Here is a 7,504-nt window from a genome sequence, read left to right as displayed (position 1 = left end):
GTGAGAAACAGCTCCAAAATGACAACAGATCACGCAAAGTGCTGATCCCGAAATTCTTACACAAAATAGACATTCATGAATATTAACCCTACGTTATTAATCTGCTTCTTAATATATCTTTCTTTGGCCTCAATATATCAAAAGAGATTTTCTTGACACTTAACAAAATACTGCTATTAATAAATCCTGGGGTATTCTATCTTTAGATCTTCATTTCTTTCTTTCTTCCCATCATCTTGTAATTGATTTATATGTTTTAAGTCATCCTTCATTAAAGAGGGGACTTTATGTTCCATCAGTCAAGCTATGGTATTCAGATAGTCTTTAAGCACCAGTCTAGTACAAGAACCTAACAAGCTCTTATAAAATGTACTGAGAGTCTTCATCAAGCTAAATCAGATGCACTGTCATAGATATTTTGAATTAAATGTTTGAATCAAAGTACATTGAATATGGAAACTAATAAGGAATTCCTCACTAGCTCAGAATTGGGTATAATCAAGGATTATTTATTTAGGTGTAGACTCACTAATCACAGTCTTCTGCTCGAATGGAGAACAGCAAATGAATCCAACAGCCGGAAAAGAGAAGGAGTGCACTCACTTTACATTGGCATTTATAGTATGAGAGGCCATGCGAAGTGGGCGGGTAACTTAAAGGCTATTGGCTGAAGGATTGATTTCCTACAACAGTGCATCTTCAGAATTATAAATTTATACACTGCAATGGAGACTTTTTTCCTGGGTAACATAGAAACCAATTAATATCATGCTGGGCAGCGTCATTCTATCATAATTTAGAAATTACATAGCACATTATTTTTTTCTTTGAAACATGAAAGTAAGCAAAAGTTACAAAAAATATTGAAGTTAAGATGTGGAATTACAAGGAGGAGAAATGTATGTTATCCTACTCACCTGTTTGAAAATCTTTTCTGTTGGTTTGGTGGCAGCACCCAGGAATTATGGGATTAAACAAGGGCACACCTCAAGGGTGCGTGCCATAATTCATTTATTTCTTTGAACTAAAAGAAAAATAATTTGTCTTCTTTTCTACCAAGCTCTCCTCATTTGTGTCCTGTGGGGCCCTTATGTCTAGTAACCTCTGTTCAGTCCCTTTGGAATCATCTATAGCTTTCAGTCTCACATTATGATTAGAATACACTGGGAATTTTAATTTCCTTAAATAAAGGGAATCATTATGAGAAGAGCATGTGAAGATGGAGAAGATTAATAAGTTTTATATGGTGACATGGTATTTCACTGAAAATTGAAAAGCATACACTTTTATTTTAGAAGTAACTTTATGGGAAAGCATTGTTTTATTTATTGCCATTTATAGCCCCTCAAACTAGAACTAAAAAGAAATTTAAGGCCTGCAGTGGTGGCGCACGCCTTTAATCCCAGCACTCGGGAGGCAGAGGCAGGCGGATCTCTGTGAGTTCAAGACCAGCCTGGTCTACAAGAGCTAGTTCCAGGACAGGCTCCAAAACCACAGAGAAACCCTGTCTCGAAAAACCAAAAAAAAAACCAAAAAACAAAACAACAACAACAACAAAAAACAAAATAAATAAATAAAATAAAATAAAAAGAAATTTAACCACAATAAGTGTTTAGACCCAGGTATTTTTAGGGGTTATAAAGAGTTCTTAACTACCATTGTTTATTCATTCATGTAATCATTAAGTACCACTTAATAATAATTTAATTATTACAGCCAAATTGTAAATAAACATTATGTTACTAACAAAAATATGATTAGTCAGAGTATCTACTAAATAACTTTTTTCCATTAAATAACCACATTTCATCCATTCAATTACTTATTCACCAAGAATTAACTATGTACATGCTAATACAGATATATAGAGAAAAAGGCAGACATGGGGGCATTTATTTCCTATGAAATGATACATAAGGAGCAGAGGTAGAATAAAAACCATATTGGGAAAAGATACACAGTGTTACCTGGTGATTTCATGGGAAGTTCCTGGAAGAAGACACATTTGAGTTCAGCATTGAATAAACAAATTTTCTTTATGATTCTAAAGATGTGCAAGGGCAGAGGTGCATGAATCAAATAAATGAGAAATGAGAAAGATGATATTAGCAACAGCAAGGTGTAGTGAAAAATAAAACAGAAAAAAAATGTATCCCATGTAACAAACAACAGGGAGTTTAGTAATCAGGACACAGTTGGAGGACCTTATACCGAGAAGTCAAAAAACTGGATCCTTATTTTCGTGAATGTATTCTGGCTGTATTGTGACTACATCCTAAGGAGGTAGGGAAAGGGTAAAGTCATTGAAGAACTCCAAATAAGATACAACAGCTGGAGAGATGCCTCAGTGATTAAGAGAACTGGTGACCATTAAATGGTACCTGGGCTCAATTTCCAGCATCCACATATGGCTAAGACCTGTCTGTAGTTTCACTTTCAAAGGATCTTATGCCTTCTTATAGTATCTGTGGGCCTCCCACTCACATGTGATGCACTAACATTCATGAAGACAGAAGTTGCATACACATTAATTAATTAAAAATGACAGCAGAACATAATGTAGGCCAGTGGAGGTGGGACTGGAGAAGAGACTGCATGGATTTTGAAAGAATATGATATGGTTAATGTGTGACGCTACAGGATGAAGAATGGAAGAGTATAGAAATATTCTCAGAATTTTCACATGGTTGGCTCAGTAAGAAATCAAATCAATATATGTCAGTGAATGGTAATACTGTATACTCTTACGATTCTTTTGCAAATGGTAAATCACCTTATGGAGAGAATGCTGTTTGACTACAGAAGTTATTTATTTACATGGACTATTTTTATTGTTCATTTCGTGTAACCTCTTCATGGTAAAATCTATCCAAGCAGGTAGCTTTCTTTGTACATTTTCCACTCAAGGACAGACAGTTTTGATGATGATAAAGCTATAGCTAGGAAGATTGGATAAAACACCCCTTAGAGCATAAAACACCCCGTATTAAGTTTTGAATCTTAACTTAGAAAGCTTTCAGTTTCTAAATATACTAAGTCTTGAAGATGAATGAGTATATTTCAACATTAATCATTTTCAAGCATAGGAGGAGAATAGATTTATGTGTTCCTTAGAGATAACATTGGGGGAATAGTTTAGCCTAATCAACTCTCATTGAGGATAGCACAGTGTGTTTAAAATGCAATCTGATGACACATTTTATTTGTTTATATCAATTTATTTGACAGTGCCAAGATGAACTCTGAGAAACTCACCCAGAAATGTGGTGGACATTTACAAACATGTTTTTCTTTCTGCCAGCTAAAAAATGTAATTAGCCTGGGGAAAATTTTGTTAAGTGAGCATTTACCTGTTCAGTACCTATCACTTCTATATCCTTGCTGGACTGAGTTTCTCTCAGACAAAAGATGGATAAAGTGATAACTGCACTATGTAGGACCCTAGGGACTGAGAGATCATGTCCTTGAAGAGCGTTGGTTGATGACCAATCCTATTAAGTGGAAGAAATGTCACTGCTTTGACTCTTCCATCCAATTTTACTATATCAGCCAAGACAACAATTGACCATTTTATACCTAAGAGTCTCTTTATAATTTTATGAAACTTATTTCCTCAACTACTGCTCAGTCCCTTTTGGTTTCTTTAGGTTAACTCCAAGTCAAGTTTAGTTGTTGCATGGCCTGGAAGAAGAGCTGACTGTATTCATGGGAATTGGAATTTTGTCTTATCTTTTCATTTTTTGTATAAATCTTTTTCTCTAATAGAGACTTACAGTCCTTTAGCTTTCCACTGTTAAATGATGCTGATGTGGCAGGTCCTTTAGGTCACTTAGATGCTCCTAATGGGCCCTCTTGCTTTCTGTACCCATCAAATTCCCGGACATGGAAACCTAAGCAGCACCATAAAGAGGCCTCTAGACCTTCTTAGCTGAGTGATGCGTATTTTAAAAAAATAATCTTAAATCCTGACTAGGAAGAAGAAATGAGTTTGTGTTAACTTCTATAACAAGTTAAAATTTCTCATTTGGTTGAGTAATTATTTATGTGGGTCTTGTATAAATAGGATTAAAATTTCCATTTTTGTATAATTCTGTTGAATGGACACGACAACACTGGCTAAGAACGTCACCTTCTGTATATCTTTTCAAGAGTAATGCATTTCCTGTTTCACCTAGTTAAAATTAATTTTCATCTCTTTGAATTATTGCATAACCTTTAATTCTTGCTGAAGGTCTTTTAGGTTTACAAGTTGAGTTTCTGTGTGTGGGGGGGAGTGAATTGTATGTGTGAGTGTGTAATATGCATCTGTATCAGTGTGTATTTATATGAGAGAGAGAGATGTGGGCTTGTGTTTGTGCTATTGTGTACATGTTGAGAGTATCTCTGTATATTTGTGTGTGTGTGTGATATGCAAGTGTCTGTGTGTGTGTGTACGTTTGCCTATGTGTATACACTTTGTGTTTGGGTGTGTTGTTCTTGTATCTTTGTGTGTGTGAGTGTGTAAGTGTCTGTGTGTGGGTGATATGTACATATTTCTGTGTGTGTGATGTGTGCAAGTTTGTGTGTGTGTGATGTATATATACCTTTTTCCCTTCCTCTCTCTTTTCCTTCTCCTTCTTATCCTTTCTCTGTGTGTGTGTTTGTGTATGTGTGTTTCTGCTGGGTGAATTTAAGTACCAGTGAATATATAGAGAAAAAGATCTTCAGTGCAACTAGGAGGTTTAAAAAAGTGTGCATATTTCAATTTATTTTCTTTTTTTTCTATTAATTAATTAATTTATTTAATTATTAAAGATTTCTGCCTCTTCCCCGCCACCACCTCCCATTTCCCCCCCCTCCCCCAATCAAGTCTTCCTCCCTCCTCAGCCCAAAGAGCAAGCAGGTTTCCCTGCGCTGTGGGAGGTCCAAGCACCACCCACCTCCATCCAGGTCTATTAAGGTGAGCATCCAAACTACCTAGGCTCCCACAAAGCCATTACGTGCAATAGGATCAAGAACCCATTGTCATTGTTCTTCAGTTCTCAGTAGTCCTCATTGTCCATTATGTTCAGCGAGACCGGTTTTGTCCCATGCTTTTTCAGACCCCGGCCAGCTGGCCTTGGTGAGTTCCCGATAGAACATCCCCATTGCCTCAGTGTGTGGGTGCACCCCTCGCGGTCCTGAGTTCCTTGCTCGTGCTCTCTCTCCTTCTGCTCCTCCTTTGGATCGTGAGACTTCAGTCCAGTGCTCCAATGTTGGTCTCTGTCTCTGTCTTCTTTCGTTGCCTGATGAAGGTTAATATTCAGGAGGATGCTTATATGTTTTTCTTTGGGTTCACCTTCTTATTTAGCTTCTCTTTTATACTAAGATAGTGCCAAGGAAAAGATAGAGCAGCTGAGCCTGAATTACCACTCAGGTCTGAACACTGTTATCATCATCACCCTGAATTTGCTCTTATCTATGAATGAACTTAAGTCTAAAATTTTTGCTTGGTAGAGAATGTATCACCACTTTTTAGACTCCTGTGTATTTTATTTAGTCACAAGTCCTTTTGAAAAAAAAAAGAATGAAAAAATTATAAACATGTCCCAAGGAAGTTATGGCCTTTTTCTTCCATGTCTACAAATTGGACAAATTTTCATTGTACCTTATAAAATACTCCTTTATTATATTGTTCAAAGTTTTTCATAGAATAAAACATGTTTTATTTTAACATTTTATTTCAGGAATTAAAGGATGCAATTTATGATATGCTTTTCAATCTTATCTTTCTTGTGTCTTAATCCCAATCTATGTAGGAAGCTCAGGTCATAATGTGTAAAATAAGCCCTAGGCTCTGTAATTAATATTTTATTTTTTGTCACTAATTATCTCTAACATGTTTCTTTTAAAAATGTGCCATGGAAACAAAAATCTTTCTCCTATTTGTACAACTGATTTAGTGGTATGAAAATACAAATATTATAAAACCATTGCCCTCTGTCTTGTATATTGCATTTGATTTTGTGATAATGTCAGGTGAAGTTCTAGAGTTTTGATGTAGGAATATGAAGACTTTACAATCATCAGAACATATGCAGTTCATAATAGATAAAGCTGATAAATTAGAGTGTCTTGACTAATGTTCATAGAGAAAGGTGGAATACTCAGTCATAGGAATTATGATGCACACCAGGTTTGCTGGAAGCCAATGAATGAGTGAATACTGACATTTTTCAAAAAGAAGCTGACTGAATAATAAAACAATGTTGAAGTGTTTTGACATATCAGTCTTTTTTTATCTTTCAATAAAAATACATAAAGGTCATCAGTAGTTTATGTATGATGATGTTAATGCCTTATCTTCTTTCTCCTCCTATGATAAGCTATTATTATAAATCTTTGAAATTCAGTTTGCAAATTCTTATTGGACGTTAGAAAACTAAAAGTAGAAAAGATGCATGTCTTTACTCTAAGTGCATGAGAAAGAGGTGATACATGCTCCTTAAAGAAGTTGTCCAAATAATTGTTTTAGATCCTGTGTCTTTAGGAGATGCAGCCTAAACATGTTCCTGCCTAACAAGTGGGCCATGCTTGGCACCTTTCCTTCATATAATATTGCTGGAAAGGAGGAAAAAGGCAACTTCACATTGAACAGACCTTGGCTAATACTCTGTTAAACAAGTGGTCAAATTATGTTTATAGCATGAGATACCCATAGCATGTTACAAGGATGCCTTACCTCTGAAAAATTATTCCGACAAATACATAACACTAAGCCGGGCAGTGGTGGCGCACGCCTTTAATCCCAGCACTCGGGAGGCAGAGGCAGGCGGATCTCTGTGAGTTCGAGACCAGCCTGGTCTACAAGAGCTAGTTCCAGGACAGGCTCCTAAACCATAGAGAAACCCTGTCTCGAAAAACCAAATATATATCACCAATCATATATCCATAAAAAGTATAATATTGCGGGGGACATTCAGTAAAGTTATTGTCTATAATTCCTTAAAAGCAGCAATGCCAATTTGCAAAAAAAAAAAAAAAAAAAAAAAAAAGGACAAAGATACTTATTGAGATCAGGTGAAGTTAAGTTGACTTGAAAACTTAAATGATTTGAGGTCTATCCCGATGGGGCTTCCCTAGTAGCCACACATCGTTGGAAACGCCTCATATAGTAACTTGTGGTTACTTGACTCACAGGGCTGCTCGTGGTTAGGTCTGTGAAAGGAACTACAAGACATGTAAAAAGTTTGAAGCAATAATATATCACCTTTTTTTTTTTTTCTTTTAAACTTCAGGCCCTGGTATGCCTTCACAATGATTAGTATGATGTTAGGAATGAGTAAGCAGAACTCTTCAAACACACTGGGTGTCAACAAGTGAGAGGCCTGGCTTAAAATGGTTCCTAAAGTAAATTGGTTTGAAGAAGGCACCAGAATTGTTACGGTGAAAACCTTTGAATTAGTCATGGCTGTTCTGGCTTTTTAATTCAAGGAGAGACGATAACAAAAAGGGCTAAAGAGTACAATCAGAGTGAAAGAAATCT

At 36.0% G+C, this 7,504-nt stretch overlaps 1 non-coding gene across 1 annotated transcript; it reads left to right on the top strand.

The window, feature by feature from the left end:
- Positions 1-7,070: 7,070 nt before the first annotated feature.
- LOC130865000 (small nucleolar RNA SNORA18) lies at positions 7,071-7,201 on the top strand. Its single transcript, XR_009056044.1, has one exon. It is a non-coding gene; the product is annotated as a small nucleolar RNA SNORA18 (small nucleolar RNA).
- Positions 7,202-7,504: the final 303 nt, after the last annotated feature.

The sequence above is a fragment of the Chionomys nivalis genome, chromosome 22 (assembly GCF_950005125.1).
Source record: "Chionomys nivalis chromosome 22, mChiNiv1.1, whole genome shotgun sequence".
NCBI classification, from domain to species: domain Eukaryota; kingdom Metazoa; phylum Chordata; class Mammalia; order Rodentia; family Cricetidae; genus Chionomys; species Chionomys nivalis.
Note: the sequence above shows the minus strand (reverse complement) of the source record. Positions and strands in the feature narration are given on the sequence as shown.